Source organism: Hyla sarda, chromosome 9 (genome assembly GCF_029499605.1).
Source record: "Hyla sarda isolate aHylSar1 chromosome 9, aHylSar1.hap1, whole genome shotgun sequence".
NCBI lineage: Eukaryota > Metazoa > Chordata > Amphibia > Anura > Hylidae > Hyla > Hyla sarda.
The window spans coordinates 10,664,734-10,679,361 of record NC_079197.1 but is presented as its reverse complement, the minus strand read 5'-3'; the positions used below and the strand labels follow the sequence as shown (position 1 = coordinate 10,679,361).

Sequence of the window (14,628 nt, the reverse complement as noted above, 5' to 3'; positions counted from 1 at the left end):
TTTTCAGATTTTTTTAAAATCAGGATTACAAAAAGTTACACAACCCCAATCCGGTTGCGAAAACTACAAAAAAGAATACCAAGTAGATACGTACAGTAAGGAGAAAATAAATATATATGTAAATAATATATATATTATAAATGAAAAAAATAAAAACATAAATTACTCGGGATTACTGTGCCTCAGACATGTCAAGAGACAAATTCAACAATTCCTAGAACAATTAACATAATAAGGCCTCGTTCACACGCGTTTTACTGGGTTCTGTTTATGGCTTTTTTTTAGTTTTTTTGAGCCATTTATGCCCTTTTTTAGGAACATTTTTATCCTCAGGTTTTTGTGGCCATTAAAAAAAAAATATATAAAATAGTTTGGAAGTTGAATAACAGCTTTAAAAATAGAAAGAGAAAGTAAAAAATAAAATATAAATACTTTATCAAGAGCTAATTTTTTTTTTTGATAGCCCAGAAAGGACCAAATGGAAAACAAAGGCTGAAAAAGGTTTTTTCCCCATTTTCCCTGTAAATAAAAAAAAAGTCTATACTTTTTTTTTTTTAGATATTTATTCAATTTTTATGAATTAATTCATAGATTTATATTTTAGAAAACACAGAAAGAACTGCTTTTAAAAAAAAAAAATATTTTGTCTTTTTTTTCTTTTTCCATGAAAAACTCTTTTTCTTAGGCTGAAAATACAGACTAAAAAAGCTGAATGCACCGATAGCTGTTACTTTTATAAAATGAGGATTATTATTGTTGTTATTTTTTTAAACCAACCAAAACTGACTTCATTAAAATACAGCAAGATAATAACCTAACGATCTACTCAGTATTTATTTGTGATATAAGAGAATAGAAATATAAATAAAAAAGTCTTAATCATATATATTTTTATTTAAAGAACAAAAAAAAATCTGATAAAAAAATTAAATGAAACCTAACATAATATCTCATGCAGCTTATTATACTGCCTCATTGTCATACAATGATAATAATAAATATTTACAATTAGAACAAAAATAAAATAAAAAAAATTAAAAATAGAATTCAAGCTACGGTGAACAAATCAATCTAATTTAATTGAATTCAATATGGCAGCTGGGGGGGGGGGGTTGGGAGAAATTCAGACAGCAAATGACGGATAGATATATTTTTTTTAAATAAATAAACAATATTTTGAAATCTGAATCAACACTGACACATTTGAATATAAATATCCTCTTTAACATCAGACAAAAATAAAGACAAATATTCGCAATAATTTGCATCAATACAATAAAATGCCATCAAATCAGCACAAATTCTACTTGCAAAAAAAAAATAATAAAAAAAATTAGATTTGAACAATTTGAAATTTCTCTTATCCTGGGTGCTGCCCTGCACTTCCCTCCGCTGCCGCTCTGCCACAGCTACATCAGGATCTATGATAATTTTACAGCATTTCATCTTTGCAGAAATAATTGAAAATTTCATATTTCTCTTCCCTGACGAGAAAAGGAAAAAAATAAAAAATAAAAAAAATAAAAAAATCCTTCAGTGCACACACACCTCTGTCTGCTGACACCCAGCAGGAAGCAGAGAAAAGGGGAAAAAAATTAAATAAACAAAATAATTTATCCACATATAATTTTTAAAGAAAATGATAAGATATAAATTTCTGTCTGACTGGAGACGAAAGGAGAGGTGGGGGGGGGGGGGGGGGCACTTACACAATCCCCTCACCCCCACCCCTCCAATCCAAGAAAATGGAAGAAGAAATAGAAAATCTGCAGAAATCAAAGTTTTGGGATTTTTTTTTCCTTTAATGGAAAATAATTGTTTATTTTTTTTGCTGAATTTCTGCATTTGGGGGAAGTTCTCCTGTAGGTGGCGCTGTTTTAATGAAATAAATCAGAAAAAAAAAATTGGAAAAAAAAATTGAGAGAAGAGAAATATGAGGCCTGAGCCGAGAGAGGAGGGGCCCCTGGAGGTGCTGGGGCCCGGCCGGGTGGGGGCTGTCCGATGGGGGGCGCACTCTCACAATAGACACAATTCACACTATACACAATGACAATTATTAAGATTTTTTTTTTTTGCAAAATGAATCAAATCAGAGAAGCAAAAATCAGCGGGGAGGGGGTCCGGGGGGCTGTGAGGACATTACGGGGGGGGGCATTATTATCCCCGCAGAGACCCCCAGAACTCAGCCGGGGGGGGGAGGAGGGGGCACCCACAGCACTGCGCCCCGTCTCCAGCAGAGGGGGGGTATGAGGGGGTACTGTGGGGTGCACACTGGAGCCCCCTCCCGGTACAGGAGCCGGACCCCCGGTGAGGAGGGGTCGGGGGCCCCGGCGGGGATGACTCGGGGGGCCCCGGGATCTTACCTTGCTGGGGTGCAGGGGCGGCTCTCCTGGCCGGCTGGATGCGATCGGTCCCCGGCTCCCTGGCAGCCTCGGCCCGGGAGAGTTGAGCGGATCGGCTGGAGGGGGAGGAGACAGCGAGGAGGAGGAGGAGGAAGAGGAGGAGGACGGAATGTCAGTACAGCGCGGGGTATACAGGGGGCGATGTGATCATATACGGGGTATACAGGGGGCGATGTGATCATATACAGGGGTATACAGGGGGCGATGTGATCATATACAGGGGGCGATGTGATCATATACAGGGGGCGATGTGATCATATACGGGGTATACAGGGGGCGATGTGATCATATACAGGGGTATACAGGGGGCGATGTGATCATATACAGGGGGCGATGTGATCATATACAGGGGGCGATGTGATCATATACAGGGGGCGATGTGATCATATACAGGGGTATACAGGGGGCGATGTGATCATATACAGGGGGCGATGTGATCATATACAGGGGGCGATGTGATCATATACAGGGGGCGATGTGATCATATACAGGGGTATACAGGGGGCGATGTGATCATATACAGGGGTATACAGGGGGCGATGTGATCATATACGGGGTATACAGGGGGCGATGTGATCATATACAGGGGGCGATGTGATCATATACAGGGGCGATGTGATCATATACAGGGGTATACAGGGGGCGATGTGATCATATGCAGGGGTATACAGGGGGCGATGTGATCATATGCAGGGGTATACAGGGGGCGATGTGATCATATACAGGGGTATACAGGGGGCGATGTGATCATATACAGGGGTATACAGGGGGCGATGTGATCATATACAGGGGGCGATGTGATCATATACAGGGGGTGATGTGATCATATACAGGGGTATACAGGGGGCGATGTGATCATATACGGGGTATACAGGGGGCGATGTGATCATATACAGGGGTATACAGGGGGCGATGTGATCATATACAGGGGGCGATGTGATCATATACAGGGGGCGATGTGATCATATACAGGGGGCGATGTGATCGTATACAGGGGTATACAGGAGGCGATGTGATCATATACAGGGTATACAGGGGGCGATGTGATCATATACAGGGGGCGATGTGATCATATACGGGGGAGATGTGATCATATACGGGGTATACAGGGGGCGATGTGATCATATACGGGGTATACAGGGGGCGATGTGATCATATACAGGGGGCGATGTGATCATATACAGGGGTATACAGGGGGCGATGTGATCATATACGGGGTATACAGGGGGCGATATAATCATATACAGGGGGCGATGTGATCATATACAGGGGGCGATGTGATCATATACAGGGGGCGATGTGATCATATACAGGGGGCGATGTGATCATATACAGGGGTATACAGGGGGCGATGTAATCATATACAGGGGGCGATGTGATCATATACAGGGGGCGATGTGATCATATACAGGGGGCGATGTGATCATATACGGGGTATACAGGGGGCGATGTGATCATATACAGGGGTATACAGGGGGCGATGTGATCATATACAGGGGTATACAGGGGGCGATGTGATCATATACAGGGGGCGATGTGATCATATACAGGGGGCGATGTGATCATATACAGGGGGCGATGTGATCATATACGGGGTATACAGGGGGCGATGTGATCATATACAGGGGTATACAGGGGGCGATGTGATCATATACAGGGGGCGATGTGATCATATACAGGGGGCGATGTGATCATATACAGGGGGCGATGTGATCATATGCGGGGTATACAGGGGGCGATGTGATCATATACAGGGGTATACAGGGGGCGATGTGATCATATACAGGGGTATACAGGGGGCGATGTGATCATATACAGGGGGCGATGTGATCATATACGGGGTATACAGGGGGCGATGTGATCATATACGGGGTATACAGGGGGCGATGTGATCATATACAGGGGGCGATGTGATCATATACGGGGTATACAGGGGGCGATGTGATCATATACGGGGTATGGGTGATGGTGATATGCGGGGTATGGGTGATGGTGATATGCGGGGTATGGGTGATGGTGATCACATACGGGGTATGGGTGATGGTGATCACATACGGGGTATGGGTGATGGTGATATGCGGGGTATGAGTGATGGTAATATGTGGGGTATGGGTGATGGTGATAAGCGGGGTATGGGTGATGGTGATATACAAGGTATGGGTGATGGTGATATGCGGGGTATGAGTGATGGTGATATGCGGGGTATGGGTGATGGTGATAAGCGGGGTATGGGTGATGGTGATAAGCGGGGTATGGGTGATGGTGATAAGTGGGGTATGGGTGATGGTGATAAGCGGGGTATGGGTGATGGTGATATGCGGGGTATGGGTGATGATGATAAGCGGGGTATGGGTGATGGTGATAAGTGGGGTATGGGTGATGGTGATATGCGGGGTATGGGTGATGGTGATAAGTGGGGTATGGGTGATGGTGATAAGTGGGGTATGGGTGATGGTGATAAGCGGGGTATGGGTGATGGTGATATACAGGGTAAGGGTGATTGTGATATACAAGGTATGGGTGATGGTGATATACGGGGTATGAGTGATGGAGATATACTGGCATGGGTGATGGTGTGTGATGATGTATGGATGATGCTGTATTGGTGATGTTGTATGGATGATGGTGTATTGGTGATGATGCTGTATTGGTGATGATGGTGTATTGGTGATGATGTATGGATGATGCTGTATTGGTGATGATGTATGGATGATGCTGTATTGGTGATTATGTGTGGATGATGCTGTGTAATGATGATGTATGGATGATATTGTATTGGTGATGATGCTGTGTGTTGATGTATGGATGATTGTGTGTGATGATGATGTATGGATGATGCTGTATTGGTGATGTTGTATGGATGATGCTGTGTAATGATGAGGTATGGATGATGCTGTATTGGTGATGATGATGTATGGATGATGCTGTATTGGTGATGATGTATGGATGATGCTGTGTGATGATGCTGTATTGGTGATTATGAAGTATGGATGATGCTGTATTGGTGATTATGTATGGATGATGCTGTGTTGGTGATGTATGGATGATGCTGTGTAAGTGATGTATGGATGATGCTGTGTAATGATGATGTATGGATGATATTGTATTGGTGATGATGCTGTGTGATGATGTATGGATGATGCTGTGTGTGATGTTGTATGGATGATGCTGTGTTGGTGATGATGTATGGATGATGCTGTGTGTGATGATGTATGGATGATGCTGTGTGATGATGTATGGATGATGCTGTGTGATGATGTATGGATGATGCTGTGTGATGATGTATGGATGATGAGGTATTGATGATGTATGGATGATGCTGTATTGATGATGATGATGATGTATGGATGATGCTGTGTGTGATGATGTATTGATGATGCTGTATTGGTGATGATGTATGGATGATGCTGTATTGGTGATGATGTATGGATGATGCTGTATTGGTGGTGATGATGTATGGATGATGCTGTGTGATGATGTATGGATGATGCTGTATTGGTGATGATGTATAGATGATGCTGTGTGTGATGATGTATGGATGATGCTGTATTGATGATGCATGGATGATGCTGTGTGATGATGCTGTATTGATGATGATGTATGGATGATGCTGTGTGAGATGATGTATGGATGATGCTGTGTGATGATGCTGTATTGGTGATGATGTATGGATGATGCTGTGTGTGATGATGTATGGATGATGCTGTGTGATGATGCTGTATTGGTGATGATGTATGGATGATGCTGTGTGAGATGATGTATGGATGATGCTGTATTGGTGATGATGTATAGATGATGCTGTGTGTGATGATGTATGGATGATGCTGTGTGAGATGATGTATGGATGATGCTGTATTGGTGATGATGTATGGATGATGCTGTGTGTGATGATGTATGGATGATGCTGTATTGGTGATGATGTATGGATGATGCTGTATTGGTGATGATGTATGGATGATGCTGTATTGATGATGATGTATGGATGATGCTGTGTGTGATGATGTATTGGTGATGATGTATGGATGATGCTGTATTGGTGATGATGTATGGATGATGCTGTGTGATGATGTATGGATGATGCAGTATTGGTGATGATGTATGGATGATGCTGTATTGATGATGATGTATGGATGATGCTGATGATGTATTGATGATGCTGTATTGGTGATGATGTATGGATGATGCTGTATTGGTGATGATGTATGGATGATGCTGTATTGGTTATGTATGGATGATGCTGTATTGGTGATGATGTATGGATGATGCTGTATTGGTGATGATGTATGGATGATGCTGTATTGATGATGATGTATGGATGATGCTGTATTGATGATGATGTATGGATGATGCTGTGTGTGATGATGTATTGGTGATGATGTATGGATGATGCTGTATTGGTGATGATGTATGGATGATGCTGTGTGATGATGTATGGATGATGCTGTATTGGTGATGATGTATGGATGATGCTGTATTGGTGATGATGTATGGATGATGCTGTATTGGTTATGTATGGATGATGCTGTATTGGTGATGATGTATGGATGATGCTGTGTGCGATGATGTATTGATGATGCTGTATTGGTGATGATGTATGGATGATGCTGTATTGGTGATGATGTATGGATGATGCTGTATTGGTTATGTATGGATGATGCTGTATTGGTGATGATGTATGGATGATGCTGTGTGCGATGATGTATGGATGATGCTGTATTGGTGATGATGTATGGATGATGCTGTGTGTGATGATGTATGGATGATGCTGTATTGGTGATGATGTATGGGAGATGTTATGATGATAATCTATGGATGGACATGCAGTACATGGGGGCAGGGGCTGAGGCCTCAGTAAACAATACTCAGCTATGTGTGATGAGCACTGGGGGTGTTACTCTGACACCATGGGTCCCGGACTGTACAGAAGGATTTTGCCAAAACTGAGAATTTGGAATGGCAACAATGTCTTGCATTTAGCTGTGAAATTCCTGAGGGGGGGGGGGGGTCTGTGAGACATGGAGGCCTGTTCACACTGTCCTAAAAGAGACGTACGGTTACCTCCACAACTGGTGATGTAAGAAAAGCTTCACTACTCACAGTGTCCCCATAACAAAGCACCTCTAATTATAGTGCCCCCATAACAGAACATCCAAATCACAGGGCCCCCATAACAGAACATCCAAATCACAATGCCCCCATAACAGAGCACCACTATTTGCAGTGCCCTCATAACAGAGCACAACTAGTTACAGTGCCCCATAACAGAGCACCACTACTCACAGTGCCCTTTAACACAGTACCACTACTCACAGTGCCCCATAACAGAGCTCCTCTTCTCCCAGTGCCCCCATAATAGAACACCATTACCCCCAGTGCCCCATTACAGAACTCCTCTTCTCCAAGGCTTTCCATAACAGAACACTCAAATCTTAGTGCCCCCATAACAGATCTCCACTACTCCTAGTGCCCCCCCAAAAAGTTCCTCTTCTCCTAATGCCCCCATAATAGAACACCAAAATTACACTGGCCCCATAACAGAACAACACTACTCCCAGTGTCCCATAACAGAGCTCTTCTACTCACAGTGCCTCCATAACAGAACACCCAAGTCACAGTGACCCCATAAGCACCACTACTTAGTGCCCCCAGAAAAGATCACCACTACTTACACTGCCCCATAACAGAGCACCACTACTCACAGTGTCCCCAAATAGAACATCCAAATCACTGTGTCCCCAAAACGGAGCCCCACTATTTACAGTGACCCCATAGCAGACCTCCACTGCTCACAGTGCCCCAATAACAGAACATTCAAATCAGTGCCCCCCTAACAGAGCTCCACTACTCACACTGCTCCTATAACAGAACATCCAAATCACATCAAAGTCACAGTGCCCCCATACCAGAAAATCATAGTCATAGTGCCCCCATACTAGAACATTGAAGTCACATTGCCCCCATACCAGAAAATCATAGTCATAGTGCTCCATAACTAGCTCCATAACAAGGTTTTACCACTTAACTGAGCTCTACTACTCAGAGTGCACCCATTATGGGGACACTGTGACTGGTGAAGCTCTGTTATGGAGACACTGTGACTGGTGAAGCTCTGTTATGGGGACACGGTGACTGGTAAAGCTCTGTTATGGGACACTGTGACTGGTGAAGCTCTGTTATGGAGACATTGTGACTGGTGAAGCTCTGTAAGGCTGGGTTCACACTACGTTTTTCAACTACGGTTCCCGCATACGTTTTCTATCAAAAACCGTATGGGGAAAAAACGGATGGAACAGTATGGGAAAAAGTAAACCGTATGGGTTTTTAAACAGTATACTGTTTTTAAAAGTGCATACTGTTCCGTCCGTTTTTGTAGAAAAAAACCCATACGTTTTTGAAAATTTTGTCCATTTTTAATGGGAGGGGTCTTGGGTGGGGACTTTAGGATTCAAATGCGCATGTGCAAAGTAAAAACGTATACGTTTTTCCCGTATGGAACCGTATACATGTGCGTTTCCTATTGACGTCCATGTTAAAATAAACGTATGCGGTTGCAGTACGGTTTTTAAACCGGAGACAAAATCGTGGTCAACCACGGTTTTGACTCCGGTTTAAAAACCGTACTGCAACCGCATACGTTTATTTTAACATGGACGTCAATGGGAAACGCACATGTATACGGTTCCATACGGGAAAAACGTATACGTTTTTACTTTGCACATGCGCATTTGAATCCTAAAGTCCCCACCCAAGACCCCTCCCATTAAAAATGGACAAAATTTTCAAAAACGTATGGTTTTTTTTTCTACAAAAACGGACGGAACAGTATGCACTTTTAAAAACAGTATACTGTTTAAAAACCCATACGGTTTACTTTTTCCCATACTGTTCCATCCGTTTTTTCCCCATAAGGTTTTTGATAGAAAACGTATGCGGGAACCGTAGTTGAAAAACGTAGTGTGAACCCAGCCTTATGGAGACATTGTGACTGGTTAAGCTCTGTTATGGGGAAACTGACTGATGAAGCTCTGTTATGGGGACACTGTGACTGGTAAAACTCTGTTATGGAGACACTGACTGGTAAAGCTCTGATTTGGGGACACTGTGACTGGTAAAGCTCTGTTATGGGGACACTGATTGGTGAAGCTCTGTTATGGAGACACTGTGACTGGTGAAGCTCTGTTATGGGGACATTGTGACTGGTAAAGCTCTGTTATGGAGACACTGTGATTGGTGAAGCTCTGTTATGGAGACACTGTGACTGGGAAAGCTCTGTTATGGAGACACTGACTGGTAAAGCTCTGATTTGGGGACACTGACTGGTAAAGCTCTGTTATGGGGACATTGTGACTGGTTAAGCTCTGTTATGGGGAAACTGACTTATGAAGCTCTGTTATGGGGACACTGTGACTGGTAAAACTCTGTTATGGAGACATTGACTGGTAAAGCTCTGATTTGGGGACACTGTGACTGGTAAAGCTCTGTTATGGAGACACTGTGACTGGTGAAGCTCTGTTATGGAGACACTGTGACTGGTAAAGCTCTGTTATGGGACACTGTGACTGGTGAAGCTCTGTTATGGGGACACTGTGATTGGTGAAGCTCTGTTATGGAGACATTGTGACTGGTGAAGCTCTGTTATGGAGACATTGTGACTGGTTAAGCTCTGTTATGGGGAAACTGACTGATGAAGCTCTGTTATGGGGACACTGTGACTGGTAAAACTCTGTTATGGAGACACTGACTGGTAAAGCTCTGATTTGGGGACACTGTGACTGGTAAAGCTCTGTTATGGGGACACTGTGATTGGTGAAGCTCTGTTATGGAGACACTGTGACTGGTGAAGCTCTGTTATGGGGACACTGTGACTGGTAAAGCTCTGTTATGGAGACACTGTGACTGGTGAAGCTCTGTTATGGAGACACTGTGACTGGTAAAGCTCTGTTATGGGACACTGTGACTGGTGAAGCTCTGTTATGGGGACACTGTGATTGGTGAAGCTCTGTTATGGAGACATTGTGACTGGTGAAGCTCTGTTATGGAGACATTGTGACTGGTTAAGCTCTGTTATGGGGAAACTGACTGATGAAGCTCTGTTATGGGGACACTGTGACTGGTAAAACTCTGTTATGGAGACACTGACTGGTAAAGCTCTGATTTGGGGACACTGTGACTGGTAAAGCTCTATTATGGGGACACTGTGATTGGTGAAGCTCTGTTATGGAGACACTGTGACTGGTGAAGCTCTGTTATGGGGACATTGTGACTGGTAAAGCTCTGTTATGGAGACACTGTGATTGGTGAAGCTCTGTTATGGAGACACAGTGACTGGTAAAGCTCTGTTATGGAGACATTGTGACTGATGAAGCTCTAATTTGGGGACACTGACTGATAAAGCTCTGTTATGGAGACACTGTGACTGGTAAAGCTCTGTTATGGAAACACTGACTGGTAAAGCTCTGTTATGGGGACACTGACTATTGGAGCTCTATTATGGAGATACTGTGACTGGTAAAGCTCTGTTATGGAGACATTGACTGGTAAAGCTCTTTTTAGGGTGCGTTCGCACGGAGTAATTCAAGAGGAATTCACGAGGAATAATTTCGGTCAAGCGGAATTTCCATGCGAAAATTAAGAAAAATGAAGGAGGCGGCTATTTAATCTACTTTTCTGAATTCCGCTCGAATTCTCCTTGAAAATGATGTTGGGCAGAATTTTTTTTTACCATTGACTTCTATTGGATTCTGCTCATGCATGCCACTTGAAGAATGAACATGTTCTTTCTTTAAGCGGAAAGGAATTCAGCGTCGGAATTATGCTAGCAGAATTTCCGCAATGTGAACAGGACAGCAGAAATAACATTAAAGTCAATGGGGAAGAGGGGATGCGCATTAATTTGGAGCGGAGAATTCAAGAGGAATTACTCAAGTAAATTCCTCTTGAATTACTCAGTGTGAACGCACCCTTATGGGGACACTGTGACGGGTGAAGCTCTTTTATGGGGACACTGACTGGTGAAGCTCCGTTTTGGGGATGCTGTGACTGGTAAAGCTCTGTTATGGGGACACTGTGACTGGTAAAGCTCTGTGGAGACACTGTGACTGGTAAAGCTCTGTTATGGGGACACTGACTGGTAAAGCTCTGTTATGGGGACACTGACTGGTAAAGCTCTGTTATGGGGACAATGTGACTGGTGAAGCTCTGTTATGGAGACACTGTGACTGGTGAAGCTCTGTTTTGGGGACACTGTGACTGGTAAAGCTCTGTTATGGGGACACTGACTGGTGAAGCTCTTTTATGGAGACACTTTGACTGGTGAAGCTCTTTTATGGGGACACTGACTGGTGAAGCTCTGTTTTGGGGACACTGTGACTGGTGAAGCTGTGTTATGGAGACACTGTGACAGGTGAAGCTCTGTTATGGGCACACTGACTGGTAAAGCTCTGTTAAGGGGACACTGTGACTGGTAAAGCTCTGTCTTGGTGACACTATGACTGGTAAAGCTCTGTTATGGGGACACTGACTGGTGAAGCTCTTTTATGGAGACACTGTGACTGGTGAAGCTCTTTTATGGGGACACTGACTGGTGAAGCTCTGTTTTGGGGACACTGTGACTGGTGAAGCTCTGTTATGGAGACACTGTGACAGGTGAAGCTCTGTTATGGGGACACTGACTGGTGAAGCTCTGTTAAGGGGACACTGTGACTGGTAAAGCTCTATCTTGGTGACACTGTGACTGGTAAAGCTCTGTTATGGAGACACTGCGACTGGTGAAGCTCTGTTATGGAGACACTGTGACTGGTGAAGCTCTAAGAATTATGGAGGCCCCTGAGCTCTTGATATCTTTCAGTGCAGCAGAAATGTTTTGGCCCTTCTCCAGATCTGTGTCTTCCCCAATTCTGTATCTGAGCTCTACAGGCAGTTCTTTCCACCTTAAGGCTAGGTTTTTGCTCTGATATACATTGTCAGCTGTGATACCTTATATAGACAGGGCTGTGTCTTCCCAAATCCTGTCTCTGAGCTCTACAGGCAGTTCTTTTTACCTCATGGCTTGGTTTTTGCTCTGATATACATTGTCAGCTGTTAGACCTTATATCCATGTTTCCCAACCAGGGTGCCTCCAGCTGTTGCAAAACTACAAATCCCAGCATGCTCGGACAGCCTTTGGCTGTCCGGGCATGCTTGGAGTTGTAGTTTTGTAACATCTGGAGGCATCCTGGTTGGGAAATACTGCCTTATATACACAGGGCTGTGCGGTGGGATTCATCATTGGTTTAACCCTGTTTGTTTCTTAGTAAATTGTAAAAAAAAAAAAAATTTGCAATGGTGGAAAAACTTTTGTGCAAATTCACTTTAGAAGAGACCGTACATTAGGCTGAACAGTGTAAGACTTATGGGACTGCCTCGCTTTACGGCAGCTGCAAAGACCCAATACCAGTGATCTCCAAACTGTGGACCTCCACCTGTTGTAAAACCACAACTCTAAGCATGTCTGGACAGCCAACGACTTTCCTGGCATGCTTGGAGTTGTATTTTTGCAGCAGCTGGAGGTCCACATTTGGAAACCACTGTATTATACCCTTAAAGGGATGGTTCTGCTCATGCAGTAACCCCTGGGTCTACCAGCTTCTATTTGTCGTATATTAGGGGATACTTAGAAGCCCCCCCCCCCCATTTCAAGCAGGACAATGGCCCCCAACTTTTGACTCCCAGCTGTTGCAAAACTACAACTCCCAGCATGGATTCTCAGTTACATTCTGTATTGTACTCAGTAAAGAATAAGAATAGTGAGTGCAGCTCTGGAGTATAATGCAGGATGTAACTCAGGATCAGTAAAGGATAAGTAATGTAATGTATGTACATAGAGACCTCACCAGCAGAATAGTGAGTACAGATCTGGAGTATAATACAGGATATAACTCAGGATCAGTACAGGATAAGTAATGTAATATATGTACACAGTGACCTCACCAGCAGAATAGTGAGTGCAGCTCTGGGGTATTATACAGGATATAACTCAGGATCAGTACAGGATAAGTAATGTAATGTATGTACACAGTGACCTCACCAGCAGAATAGTGAGTACAGCTCTGGAGTATAATACAGGATATAACTCAGGATCAGTACAGGATAAGTAATGTAATGTATGTACACAGTGACCTCACCAGCAGAATAGTGAGTACAGCTCTGGAGTATAATACAGGATATAACTCAGGATCAGTACAGGATAAGTAATGTAATGTATGTACACAGTGACCTCACCAGCAGAATAGTGAGTACAGCTCTAGAGTATAATACAGGATATAACTAAGGATCAGTACAGGATATGTAATGTATGTACACAGTGACCTCACCAGCAGAATAGTGAGTGCAGCTCTGGAGTATAATACAGGATATAACTTAGGAACAGTACAGGATAAGTAATGTAATGTATGTACACAGTGACCTCACCAACAGAATAGTGAGTGCAGCTCTGGAGTATAATACAGGATATAACTCAGGATCAGTACAGGATAAGTAATGTAATGTATGTACATAGAGACCTCACCAGCAGAATAGTGAGTGCAGCTCTGGGGTATTATACAGGATATAACTCAGGATCAGTACAGGATAAGTAATGTAATGTATGTACACAGTGACCTCACCAGCAGAATAGTGAGTACAGCTCTGGAGTATAATACAGGATATAACTCAGGATCAGTACAGGATAAGTAATGTAATGTATGTACACAGTGACCTCACCAGCAGAATAGTGAGTACAGCTCTGGAGTATAATACAGGATATAACTCAGGATCAGTACAGGATAAGTAATGTAATGTATGTACACAGTGACCTCACCAGCAGAATAGTGAGTACAGCTCTAGAGTATAATACAGGATATAACTAAGGATCAGTACAGGATATGTAATGTATGTACACAGTGACCTCACCAGCAGAATAGTGAGTGCAGCTCTGGAGTATAATACAGGATATAACTTAGGATCAGTACAGGATAAGTAATGTAATGTATGTACACAGTGACCTCACCAGCAGAATAGTGAGTGCAGCTCTGGAATATAATACAGGATATAACTCAGGATCAGTACAGGATAAGTAATGTAATGTACGTACACAGTGACCTCACCAGCAGAATAGTGAGTACAGCTCTGGGGTATAATACAGGATATAACTCGGGATCAGTACAGGATAAGTAATGTAATGTATATACACAGTGACCTCACCAGCAGA

The 14,628-nt window shown here is 43.2% G+C and overlaps 1 protein-coding gene across 13 annotated transcripts in view; it reads right to left on the bottom strand.

The window, feature by feature from the left end:
* ZNF618 (zinc finger protein 618) overlaps positions 1 to 14,628 on the bottom strand; it is a 140,206-nt gene that overhangs the window by 104,592 nt on the left and 20,986 nt on the right. The window contains exon 1 of one of the 13 annotated variants that reach the window (XM_056541220.1): positions 2,364 to 2,475. The exons of the other annotated variants lie outside the window; for them this stretch is intronic. The gene's annotated coding sequence lies outside the window, so the exon portion shown is untranslated. Of the gene's footprint in view, positions 1 to 2,363; positions 2,476 to 14,628 lie in introns of those variants that run through there. 13 annotated transcript variants of the gene reach the window in all.